Below are 13,712 nucleotides of genomic sequence, written 5' to 3'. Positions count from 1 at the left end.
GCTCCTTGCATTGAAGTAGACACACTTCAACCCACCTTCCTGTCTACCGGTACCCACCCTTGACCCTGATACCTTCCCCAATACCTCATCACCCTCACTGACTTCTGGACTACAACTCCTTTTCCCACTCCCCTGACTAATTACTTTAAACCCCCCTGAAGAGCCGTAACAAATTTCCCTCCTAGGATATTGGTGCCCCTCTGGTTCAGGTGCACCCCGTCCTGTTTGTACAGGTCCCACCTTCCCCAGAATGTGTTCCAATTATCCACGTATCTGAAACCCTCCCTCCTACACCATCCCTGCAACCACATGTTTAACTGCACTCTCTCCCTGTTCCTCAACTCGCTATCACGTGGCACCGGCAACGTACCAGAGATGACCACATGTTTTGTCTTGGCTCTCAGCTTCCAGCCCAGCTCCAGAAATTCCTGCTTTAAATCCCCGTCCCTTCTCTTACCTATGTCATTGGTACCAATGTGTACCACGACTTGTGACTGTTTCCCCTCCCCCTTCAGAATCCGGAAAACACGGTCTGAGACGTCACGGACCTTGGCATCCGGTAGGCAACATACCATCGGTGAGTCTCTTTTGCTGCCACAGAACCTCCTATCTATCCCTCTAACTAACGAGTCCCCAATAACTATTGCCCTCCCGCTCTGCCCCTTACCCTCCCGAGCCACAGAGACGGACACAGTGCTGGAGATCCTCTCACTGCGGCTCACCACTGGTATGTCATCCCCCTCAACCGTATCCAAAGCGGAATACTTGTTGCTAAGGGGAACGAGCACCGGGGATCCCTGCACAGACTGCTTCCTCACAGCCCCTCTCACCGTCACCCATCTGTTTTCATTCCTCGGAGTAACTGTATTCCTAAAGCTTCTGTCTATGGCCACCTCTGCATCCCTAATGATCTTAAGTTCATCCAACTCCAGCTCCAGTTCCCTAACACGATTTTGGAGGAGCTGCAGATGGGTGCACTTCCCACAGGTGTAATCAGCAGGGACACTGTCGTCATCCCTCACCTCAAACATAGTGCAAGAGGAACATAGCACTGCCTGCACACCCATCCCCTCTAGATACCTTGCCAGTACCAGGTAGAAACAGCAAAAATGAATTAAACTCACCCCTGCTCGCCCTTTCTGCCTAAGCCCTGTGAGCCAAAGCCTTATAGCTCACACTCTGCTTCCCACACAAGCCCTGTGAGCCAAAGCCTTATAGCTCGCACTCTGCTTCCCACTCACTCCACTGCCCGCTCCCGACGCTGCCCGCTGTATACTGCAGCCTACCTTTTATACTTCGCGCGCTTAACAAACCCTTCCCAGACTCCTTAGCAGCCCACTTCCAGTTTTCACTTTAAACTTAAAATACTACTGCAAAAGTAAAGGCCAAAAAAAACACACACCAGCTGACTAATTAAATAAATAAACAATTCAATTAATCTCTCACCAGCACTGCTGCCTCCAATCACTCCCTCTCAGCTTTCGACATTTTTAAAGTATAAAAAAGTGGTCTTGAGAAGGCAATTTGGTCGAGAAAGGTGGAGGGAGAGATGTTTACAGAGAAGTGTCGAGAGCTGTTGGTTTTACAAGTTATCCACGTTTTTGGAGCGGTCACTTCATGTCCTGGTGTGAGAGGGATGGAGAGAAGTCAGTTCAATTGTTAAAAGTTAAACTTTCTCTATTAACTGTTAATCGACACTCTGTTTTTTTTTATCTTTCTGACTTGTTAAATTTTTAATGATTAATAAAGTTTCTGAATTCACCATTTAAAGTATTCTTTCTTGCCATATGATTAAGTCACTGGAACCTGGTGTGATTTACTATTAGGGAGGTTATTGTAAACAAGGCGGCACGGTAGCACAGTGGTTAGCACTGCTGCTTCACAGCTCCCGGGTTCGATTCCTGGCTCGGGTCACTGTCTGTGTGGAGTTTGCACATTCTCCTCGTGTCTGCGTGGGTTTCCTCCGGGTGCTCCGGTTTCCTCCCACAGTCCAAAGATGTGCGGGTTAGGTTGATTGGCCAGGTTAAAAAATTGCCCCTTAGAGTCCTGGGATGTGTAGGTTAGAGGGATTAGCGGGTAAAATATGTGGGGGTAGGGCCTGGGTGGGATTGTGGTCGGTGCAGACACGATGGGCCGAATGGCCTCCTTCTGCACTGTAGGGTTTCTATGATTCTTTCTAAGAGAACCCCCATAAATCTTAGTTCAAATAAATCAAAGTTCTGACAAATGGAATGTTATCCTTTATTATTCCAGACAAATGTGAGGTAATACATTTTGGAAGGTCTAATACAGATAGGAAATATACAGTAAATGGCAGAACCCTTAAGAATATTGATAGGCAAAGGGATCTCGGTGTACAGGTACACAGTTCACTGAAAGTGGCAATGCAGGTGGAGAAGGTAGTCAAGAAGGCAGATGGCATGCTTGCCTTCATCGGCCAGGGTATTGAATTTAAAAATTGGCAAGTCATGTTGCAGCTTTATAGAACTTAGGCCGCACTTGGAATATAGTGTTCAATTCTGGTCGCCATACCACCAGAAGGATATGGAGGCTTTGGAGAGGGTACAGAAAGGATTTACCAGGATGTTGCCTGGTATGGAGGGCATTAGCTATGAGGAGAGGTTGGAGCAACTTGGTTTGTTCTCACTGGAGCGACGGAGGTTGAGGGGAGACCTGATAGAAATCTACAAGATTATGAGGGCATGGACAGAGCGGATAGTCAGAAGCTTTTTCCCAGGGTGGAAGAGTCAGTTACTAGAGGGCATAGGTTTAAAGTGCGAGGTGGAAGATTTAAAGGAGATGTACAAGGCAGATTTTTTAGAGAGAGAGTAGTGGGTGCCTGGAACGCGTTGTCGGGGGAGGTAGTGGAAGCGGATACGGTAGTGACTTTTAAGGGGCGTCTTGACAAGGACATGAATAGGATGGGAATAGAGGGATATGGTCTCCGGAAGGGTAGGGGCTTTTAGTTAAGTCAGGCAGCACGGTTGGTGCAGGCTTGGAGGGCCGAAGGGCCTGTTCCTGTGCTGTAATTTCCTTTGTTCTTTGTTCTATTACGAGAGAAATTGAACAGAGAAGTAAAGATGTTCTGTTTCAGTTATACAGGGCGTTGCTGAGACTGCATCTTGAATACTGGGTGCAGCTTTGTCTCCTGTTTAAGAAATGATACAAATGCATTGAAAGTGGTTCAGAGGAGGTTTAATAGATTGCTTCCCAATTCTTGACCTTCACAGGATAAATTTTGTCCGAATTTCCTTGTCTTCACCTCTGACAAAGAGTAATCCTGACTCAAAATGTTGTCTCTATTCTCTCTTTACAAATGCTGTCAGACTTGCTGAGATTGTCCAGCATTTTCTGTTTTTGTTTCAGATTCCAACAACAGCAGAATTTTGCCTTTATACTAATTCTTGTTGGATAAGGGCATCAAAAGTATTGGGTATAACACGAGAACGCAACACAAACAGATCAGCCATGATCTAAATAAATGGTGGAGCCGACTCAAAGGGCCAAATGGCCGACTTCTGCTCCAATGTCGAATGTTGGTCACAAATTCCTGAAAGATTGTGAAACAAGACTGGAAGATTCGCCTTGCTTGTGTTAGTGGGAAAATGTCCAGGAGAACCATCACTGTGAAGGACAGTTCTGGGATTAAAGGTTGCCAGACTGGAAAAGGAAAACAATGGAAATAAACCCTTGGGGAGTAAAGAATCACTTTGGGCTGGTTTTTGGAGAAAGAGTGTCAACATTCCAAGGCAGGGTAAAATATATCCATTGAGTGGATATTTAATGGTGTTAAGAGTAAAAGGGCAAAGTTTAATTTTACAGTTTAAGGGCTATGTTCCCTATAAAAAAGTGTTTAATCATTGTTGCTTCCAGTTTGTTGGAATAAACATCAGAAAACTTGAAGTTTTGTCGTGTGATTCTTTAATTTGTTTACTGGGTTTAGAATTCATTTTTAAAAAATTGTTGATCATCATCAGAGATCCTAACAGTTCATTTAAAGCCACACGTTTCGACGTCCCATTTGAGCCTGGGACACCTTTCTGTCTCTGTTGCTCGTGTCAATGACAGCCAGGCGACGGAGCTGAGGGCTGAGTTTAGCTGAGAATAACGAGGCCTGCGCCCCAGTTGGGAAACTGCCATGGAAGTCGCACTAATAGAGGGACAAGGAGGTACTGGAGGACTGAGTGGGAAATGGGCCTCCAACCAATTGTTATATCTGTCACTCAGAGCTAAAGAGAAACCTGTCTCTTTAAATACAGATACAGGGAAGAGGCTGCAATGAAATCTGTCCCTTTTACCCTGCACAAGCAGCAGGCTGAGATTGAGAGGCTGCAGGAGTCCATTCAGCCCATTGTGCCCCTGCTATCTCTTTGAAAGGACTCTCTGGTTCATCCTACCACTCTGATCTGTCCCCACAGCCCTGCAAATTCTTCCCTTTCAAGTCTTTACCCTTTGGAAAGATTCTATTGAATCTGCTTTCAGGCAGATCAGAACAACTCGCTGCGTCAAAAAATAAAATAAAATCTCATCTCCCCCTCTGGCTCCTTTGCCAATTACCTTCGAGGGACTCACTTTCTGTTAAAGAGCCTGCCAACCCCTCTCACCCACTTTCCCTAAAGTGCATCAATCTCATCAGGAAAAGTCCAGCAAAATCAAATATTTTTACTGATAAATGTTTATTCATGAAACAGAACATGGTTAAAACAAACAGAAAATGACTTGAGGATCAAAGGCAACCAGAGTCAAAGGATGTTCACAATGTTCTGGACACAAATGGTTTCTCTTTAATTCATCTGTAGCCTGTTCCCTGCCCTCTTTGTGGTAAAGGCAGAATTCTCTGGATAGTAAATTTAAAAAGAAGTTTACTGAATGAAAAAGTTTTACTCAACAACTTTAAGATATTGACTTTTACAACTTCATGCGGGTGATCAATCCGTAGAAGCATAACCCTCTCTGGCTCCTTCTTTCACAGGAATTATTGTGGAATTCAGTCTCGGGAGTCTGGCTCCTTCTCTGACAGTAATTTCCTTGGAACTCAGCCTCGGGAGTTTTCAGTATTTGGCTCCCAAGGAAGACCTTTAGAACCTCTACTTTTATCCACAAAGTGACGATTACCTCACGTCAGATTTGGGCCTGTTGTATCATGACAATTGGTCAATTTGATCACTAGATTAATTTAACTGGATCCTCAATTACTGACACCATCACCTCTTATTATCTTAGACAGGAATTCAATAGAACTGGTTCATACTATCCCTTTATCTGATTCTGTACAATCCCCTTATTCTCACAGTTTCAAATGTTGAGGCTAATCAGAGCTTGAAGGTCTCTCTCGCCAGTACATTTATCCTCATTGCACATTCTTTACATACACAGCAATTAAACTTTTACAGCAAATAAAACTCAATCTTTTACTATGACTACTGATTCATTGATTAACTATAACTCAATTAAGGCTCATTAATTTCTCATCTGTTAATGACTGGTAGCTAATAAATAGCTACCAGATGGGGCAGATGTTTGAGGGCAAATCAACATCTGGCGTGTGGGAGGCTTTCAAGTGTAAGTTGATAGGGATTCAGGACCGGCACATTCCTGTAAGGGTGAAGGATAAGTATGGCAAGTTTTGGGAACCTTGGATAATGAGAGATATTGTGAGCCTCGTCAAAGAGAAAAACGAAACATTTGTCAAAGCTAGGAGGCTGGGAACACACGAAGCAAGTGTGGAATACAAGGAAGGTAGAAAGAAACTTAAGCAAGGAGAATGGAGGGCCAAAAGGGGTCACGAAAAAGCATTGGCCAGCAGGATTAAGGAAAATCCCAAGGCTTTTTATACATATATAAAGAGCAAGAGGGTAGCCAGGGAGAGGGTTGGCCCACTCCAGGACAAGGGAGGGAATCTATGCGCGGAGCCAGAGGAAATGGGGAGATATTAAATGAGTACTTTGCGTCAGTATTCACCAAAGAGGACTTGGTGGTGGATGAGTCTGGGAAAGGATGTGTAGATAGTTTGAGTCATGTTGAGATCAAAAAGGAGGTGGTATTGGGGTTCTTGAGAAACATTAAGGTAGACAAGTCCCCAGGCCCTGATGGGATATACCCCAGAATACTGAGAGAGGCAAGGGAGGAAATTGCTGGGGTCTTGAGAGAGATCTTTGTATCCTCACTGGCTACAGGGGAGGAACACACGAAGCAAGTGTGGAATACAAGGAAAGTAGAAAGAAACTTAAGCAAGGAGTAAGGAGGGCTAAGAGTGGTCACGAAAAATCATTGGCCAGCAGGATTAAGGAAAATCCCAAGGCTTTTTATACATATATAAAGAACAAGAGGGTAGCCAGGGAGAGGGTCGGCCCACTCAAGGATAGGGGAGGGAATCTATGTGTGGAGCCAGAGGAACCTGGTGTTGTTAAACTTCTTACTGTGTTTACCCTAGTCCAACGCCGGCATCTCCACATCATACAGGGGAGGTCCCAGAGGATTGGAGAATAGCCAATGTTGTTCCTTTGTTTAAGAAGGGTAGCAAGAATAATCCAGGTAATTACAGGCCGGTGAGCCTTACATCAGTGATAGGGAAATTATTGGAGAGAATTCTTCGAGACAGGATTTATTCCCACTTGGAAATAAGTGGATGTATTAGTGAGAGGCAACATGGCTTTGTGAAGGGGAGGTTGTGTCTCACGGACTTGGTCGAGTTTTTCGAGGAAGTGACGAAGACGATTGATAAGGGTAGAGCAGTGGATGTTGTCCACATGGACTTAGACAAGGTCCCTCATGTCAGACTGGTGCAGAAGGAGAAGTCGCATGGGATCAGAGGTGAGTTGGCAAGGTGGATACAGAACTGGCTCGGTCAAAGAAGACAGAGGGTAGCAGTGGAAGGGTGCATTTCTGAATGGAGGGCAGTGACAAGTGGCATTCCTCAGGGATCAGTGCTGGGACCTTGCTGTTTGTTATATATATATATAAATGATTTGGAGGAAAATGTAACTGGTTTGATTAGGAAGTTTGCGGACGACACAAAGGTTGGTGGATTTGCGGATAGTGATGAGGACCATCAGAGGATACAGCAGGATATAGATTGGTTGGAATCTTGGGCGGAGTGATGGCAGATGGAGTTTAATCTGGACAAATGTGAGGTAATGCATTTTGGAAGGTCTAATACAGATAGGAAATATACAGTAAATGGCAAAACCCTTAGGAGTATTGATCGGCAAAGGGATCTGGGTGTACAGGTACACAGGTCACTGAAAGTGGCAATGCAGGCGGAGAAGGTAGTCAAGAAGGCATACGGCATGCTTGCCTTCATTGGCTGGGGCATTGAGTTTAAAAATTGGCAAGTCATGTTGCAGCTTTAGAGAAGCTTAGTTAGGCCACACTTGGAATATAGTGTTCAATTCCGGTCGCCACACTATCAGAAGGATGTGGAGGCTTTGGAGAGGGCACAGAAAATATTTACCCGGATGTTGCCTGGTATGGAGGGCATTAGCTATGCGGAGAGGTTGGAGAAACTTGGTTTGTTCTCACTGGAATGAGGGAGGTTGAGGGGGCGACCTGATAGAAGTCTACAAGATTATGAGAGGCATGGACAGAGTGGATAGTCAGAAGCTGTTTCCCAGGGTGGAAGCGTCAATTATTAGGGGGCACAGGTTTAAGGTGTGAGGGGCAAGGTTTAAAGGAGATGTACGAGGCAGATTTTTTACACAGAGAGCAGTGGGTTCCTGGAACTCGTTGCCTGGGGGGTAGTGGAAGCGGATACGGTAGTGACTTTTAAGGGACATCTTGACAAATACATGAATAGGATGGGAATAGAGGGAAATGGTCCCCGGAAGGGTAGGGGGTTTTAATTTAGTCCGGCAGCAGGCTTGGAGGGCTAAAGGGCCTGTCCCTGTGCTGTAACTTTCTTTGTTCTTTGTTCTAAATACAGTAATATTTAATGAACACATTTGGTTCATACAATGTGGTTGACTCTCAACTGCCCTCTGAACAAGGGCATCTAGGGATGGGCAATAAATGTTGGCCAGCCAGTGACGCCCATGTCCCACAACTGAATAAGGTTAATACAAGATATCCTGGTTCGAAAAGACACTTGCTGCAAGCCAATAGCTTTCCTTCTTACTTGAACTGAGCAATCAACCTTATTCTTGAGCCAGATTTGACAGAATATAATGTCCTCCAACTGATCAAATTCATAGAAGAAATTCTTAGTTCAGACAATTCCTGCCAGCTATGCAGCTTCCACAAGCATGTAGGTGAATCCAACATTAATTTTTAAAATAAAGCTCCAGTCACATGTTAGAATTTAACATGGTTGAAGTTCTCGGGTTGAAGTTCTAAACTGGAAAAAGGCCAAATTTGATGAAATGAGAAGGGATCTGGGAAGTGTGGATTGGCACAGGCTGTTCTCTGGTAAGGATGTAAATGGAAAGTGGGAGGCCTTCAAAGGAGAAATTTTGAGAGTGCAGAGTTTGTATGTTCCTGTCAGGATTAAAGGCAAAGTAAATAGGAATAAGGAACCTTGGTTCTCGAGGGAGATTGTAACACTGATTAAGAGGAAGAGAGAGTTGTATGAAATGTACAGGCAGCAAGGAACACATCAGATGCTCGAGGAGTATAAAAAGTGCAAGAAGCTACTTAAGAGGGAAATCAGGAGGGCTAAAAGAAGACATGAGGTTGCTTTGGCAGACAGAGTGAAGGAAAATCCAAAGAGCTTCTATAGGTATGTTAGGAGCAAAAGGATAGTGAGGGATAAAATTGGTCCTCTTGAAGACCAGAGTGGTACACTGTGTATGGAACCAAAAGAGATGGGGGAGATACTAAACGGTTTTTTTGCATCTGTATTTACTGAGGAAACGGGCATGGAGTCTACGGAAATAGGGCAAACTGGTAGGGAGGCCATGGAACCTTTACAGATTAAAGGGGAGGAGGTGCTCGCTGTCTTGAGGCAAATCAGAGTGGATAAATCCCCAGGACCGGACAGGGTATTCCCACGGACCTTGAGGGAAGCTAGTGTTGAACTTGCAGGGGCCCTGGCAGACATATTTAAAATGTCAGTATTCACGGGGGAGGTGCCGGATGATTGGAGGGTGGCTCATGTTGTTCCGTTGTTTAAAAAAGGTTCCAAAAGAAATCCGGGAAATTATCGGCCAGTAAGTTTGACGTCGGTGGTGGGCAAGTTATTGGAAGGTGTGATAAGGGATAGGATCTACCAATATTTGGATAGACAGGGACTTATTAGGGAGAGTCAACATGGCTTTGTGCGTGGTAGGTCATGTTTGACGAATTTATTAGAGTTTTTCGAGGAGGTTACCAGGAAAGTGGATGAAGGGAAGGCGGTGGATGTTGTCTACCTGGATTTCAGCAAGGCCTTTGACAAGGTCCCTCATGGGAGGTTAGTTAGGAAGGTTCAGTCGCTGGGTATACATGGGGAGGTAGTAAATTGGATAAGACACTGGCTCAATGGAAGAAGCCAGAGAGTGGTTGTGGAGGATTGCTTCTCTGAGTGGAGGCCTGTGACTAGTGGTGTGCCGCAGGGATCGGTGTTGGGTCCATTGTTGTTTGTCATCTATATCAATGATCTGGATGATAATGTGGTCAATTGGATCAGCAAGTTTGCTGATGATACAAAGATTGGAGGTGTAGTGGGCAGTGAGGAAGGTTTTCAAAGCTTGCAGAGGGATTTGGACCAACTAGAAAAATGGGCTGAAAATGGCAAATGGAATTTAACGCAGACAAGTGTGAGATATTGCACTTTGGAAGGACAAACCAAAGAAGAACGTACAGGGTAAATGGTAGGACTCTGAAGAGTGCAGTTGAACAGAGGGATCTGGGAATACAGGTACAGAGTTCCCTAAAAGTGACGTCACAGGTGGATAGGGTCGTAAAGAGTGCCTTTGGTACATTGGCCTTTATAAATTGGAGTATCGAGTATAAAAGTTGGAGTGTTATGGTAAGGTTATATAAGGCATTGGTGAGGCCGAATTTGGAGTATTGTGTACAGTTTTGGTCACCTAGTTACAGGAAGGATGTAAATAAGGTTGAAAGAATGCAGAGAAGGTTCACAAGGATGTTGCCGGGACTTGAGAAGCTGAGTTACAGGGAGAGATTGAATAGGTTGGGACTTTATTCCCTGGAGCGTAGAAGATTGAGGGGAGATTTGATAGAGGTGTATAAGATTTTGATGGGTATAGACAGAGTGAATGCAAGCAGGCTTTTTCCGCTGAGGCTCGGGGAGAAAAAAACCAGAGGGCATGGGTTAAGGGTGAAAGGAGAAAAGTTTAAAGGGAATATTAGGGGGGGCTTCTTCACGCAGAGAGTGGTGGGAGTGTGGAATGAGCTGCCGGATAAAGTGGTAAATGCGGGGTCACTTTTAACATTTAAGAAAAACTTGGACGGGTTCATGGTTGAGAGGGGTGTGGAGGGATATGGTCCAAGTGCAGGTCAGTGGGACTAGGCATAAAATGGTTCGGCACAGACAAGAAGGGCCAAAAGGCCTGTTTCTGAGCTGTAATTTTCTATGGTTCTGTGGCCTCCCTGACCTTGTTGCTGAGAATGTTTGAAGAGGCAGCAGGGGCACAATGGGTCACACGGCCTCCTTTTGTGCTCTCTGCTCCTCGTTTGCATTTGAAGTGGTAAATATCTGGAACTCACTCCCTACGAGCGGCTGAAGCAGAGATAATGGAATGTTTCCAAAAGGAAATTGGATGGGAGCTTCAGGGAAATAAATCCGCAGGGACACGGAGAGAGAACAGGGCAACAGTTTGATCTACAGAGAGCCAGCATGGACTCAATGGGCTGAATGGCCCCATTCCCAATCCTAATGCCTGTCTGATCTAAAGAGAGAAATTTCAGCTGTTCAAGTCTCTCGAACTCACTGAAGTCCCTCATCCCCAGGGCCATTCTTGTAAATCTCCTCTGCACCCTCTCTAAGGACTTCACATCTTTCCTAAAGTGTGGGGCCCATATACAGGGTTCCATTCTCGAGGAATAGAATTGAACAGGTTCTGTTCAACTTGTTTAGAATCAGGGTTCGGCTACACTGGGAGCATTGTCAACATTTGTGATCTCCATTTAGAAAAAGGAAATAGAGGCACTGGAGAAGCGGCAACAAAGATTCACAAGAATAATCCCAGAACTGAGAGCATTTAACCTTCAGGAAAGGCTGGGGCTGATTTTCTCTAGAGAAGAGAAGACTGAAGGGTGACCTGATGGAAGTCTTTAAGATTATGAAGGGGTTCAATAATCCAACAGGGAGTTCAGTGAGAAACCTCTTTACCAGCGAGTGGTGAGAATGTGGAACTCACTACCACAGCGAGTGGTTGAGGTGAACAGCATGAATACATTGAAGGGGAAGCTCGATACATACATGAGGGAGAGAGGAATAGAAGGATATGCTGATGGGGAGATGAAGAGGGGTGGGTGGAGGCTCATGTGGAGCATAAATACTGACACAGACCAATTGGGCCGACTGGCCTGGCCCTGTGCTGTAGACTCAATGGAACAGAGACAAATGTATTTATTTTAGATCTACATGTAGTGGTAGGAAAAACATTATTTACTCTCCAGGATAAAATAAATGTTCTTCATCAGTTTGTGTGGGTCATTTCAGTGGAAATGTGCTCTCCCAGGCTCAAAGAGCATCAGCTCACTGGAAGTAAAGTTGTGAGACCGGCCAGTCCAGCAGAAAGAAACCCTCCGACCCTCCCACTTCACCTACTGTCAGAATGAACATGGTTCAGTCCTGGATGTGATTAACAGCAGCAATAACAGCAGAATCCAACCCCAGTCATCACTTGTGAACTCGCTGGTGTCTCCGCAGGAGGGATGAACTGGTGAATTTCTTCCCACACACAGCAGCTGTGATTGGACCAGTGGATCATCAGTTCCTGAGAGCTTTTGAAACCATTCCCACAGTCAGAGCATTTAAAGGGTCTCTCCTGGGTGTGAGGGACATTGTGCATCAGCAGCTGGGGTATCGAGTGAATCCTTTCGCACACACAGAGCAGGTGAATGGTCTCTCCCAGTGTGAACTCGCTGGTGTCTCCTCAGTGTGCATGTCCTTCCAAACCTCTTTGTGCAGTGAGAGCAGCTGAACGGTCTCTCCCCAGTGTGAATGCGCTGGTGGTCTATCAGATGCTCAGAAATTTTGAAGCCACTCCCACAGTCGGAGCATTTAAAGGGTCTTTCCTGGGAGTGAGTGACTTTGTGTCTCTGCAGGCTGGATAACCGTGTGAATCTGTTCCCACACTCGGAGCAGGTGAACGGTCTCTCCCCGCTGTGAACTTGCTGGTGAGTCAGCAGGGTGGATGACAGAGTGAATCCCTTCCCACACTCGGTGCAGGTAAATGGTCTCTCCTCGGTGTGAAGACGCTGGTGTGTCAGCAGGGTGAATGACTGACTGAATCCCTTCCCACACACAGAGCAGATGAACGGTCTCTCCCTGGTGTGAACTCGCTGGTGTCTCTGCAGTGTGGATGACCTCTTAAACCTCTTTGTGCAGAGAGAGCAGCTGAACGGTCTGTCCTCAGTGTGAATGCGCTGGTGGGACACCAGTTCCCCAGAAATTTTGAATTCACTCCCACAGTCCGAGCATTTAAAGGGCCTCTCACTGGTGTGAGTGACTTTATGACTCAGCAGGTTGGGTAAATTAGTGAATCCCATCCCACACACAGAGCAGGTGAATGGCCTCTCTCCGGTGTGAACTCGCTGGTGTGTCAGCAGGGCGGATAACTGCGTGAATCCCTTCCGACAGTCAGAGCAAGTGAATGGTCTCTCCCCGGAGTGAACTCGCTGGTGATTCCGCAGGTTTGATGATGATCTAAATCTCATTGTGCAGTGAGAGCAGCTGAATGGTCTGTCCTCAGTGTGAATGCGCTGGTGGGACATCAGATCCCGAGAACTTTTGAAGCAACTCTCACAGTCCGAGCATTTAAAGGGTCTCTCATTGGTGTGAGTGACTTTGTGTGTCAGCAGGGCGGATGACCGAAAGAATCCCTTCCCACACACACTGCAGGTGAACGGTCTCTCCCCAGTGTGAATTCGTTGGTGTGCCCGCAGTTCGGAGGACCGAGAGAGTCCCTTCCCACACATGGAGCAGCTGAACGGTCTCTCCCCAGTGTGAACTCGCTGATGTCTCCGCAGGGTGGATGACCATTTAAATTTCATTGTGCAGTGAGAGCAGCTGAACAGTCTCTCCTCACTGTGAGTGCGCTGGTGGGACACCAGTTCCCCAGAGCTTTTGAATCCGCTCCCACAGTCAGAGCATTTAAAGGGTCTCTCATTGGTGTGAGTGAGATTGTGACTCAGCAGGTGGGAGAACTTAATGTATCCCTTCCCACACACTGAGCAAGTGAAGGGTCTCTCCCGAGTGTGACTCCGTTGATAAATTTCCAAATCACAGGGCAACATGAATCCTTGTCCACAATCGTCACATTTCCACAGTTTCTCCATGATGCGGGTGTCCTTGTGACTCTCCAGGTTTGATGATCAGTTGAATCCTTGTCCACACAGAACACGTGTACGATCTCTCTTCACTGTAAACGGTGCAATGTTGTTTCAGCCTGTGTAACTGGTTAAAGCTCTTCCCACTATCAGTGGACTGGAACACTCTCACTCGGGTGTGTTCCAGTCACACTGATGTTTAAAATCTCCTGAAGCAAACAGATCAGACAAACATTGCTTTTCTAGATTCAAAGGTCGATGATATTCAGGTCCCAATA

The 13,712-nt window shown here is 45.8% G+C and overlaps 1 protein-coding gene across 1 annotated transcript in view; it reads left to right on the top strand.

The window, feature by feature from the left end:
- Positions 1-13,712, top strand: part of LOC144483173 (uncharacterized) — a 950,558-nt gene that overhangs the window by 889,964 nt on the left and 46,882 nt on the right.

Source organism: Mustelus asterias, unplaced genomic scaffold (assembly GCF_964213995.1).
Source record: "Mustelus asterias unplaced genomic scaffold, sMusAst1.hap1.1 HAP1_SCAFFOLD_47, whole genome shotgun sequence".
Classification (NCBI taxonomy): domain Eukaryota; kingdom Metazoa; phylum Chordata; class Chondrichthyes; order Carcharhiniformes; family Triakidae; genus Mustelus; species Mustelus asterias.
Note: the sequence above shows the minus strand (reverse complement) of the source record. Positions and strands in the feature narration are given on the sequence as shown.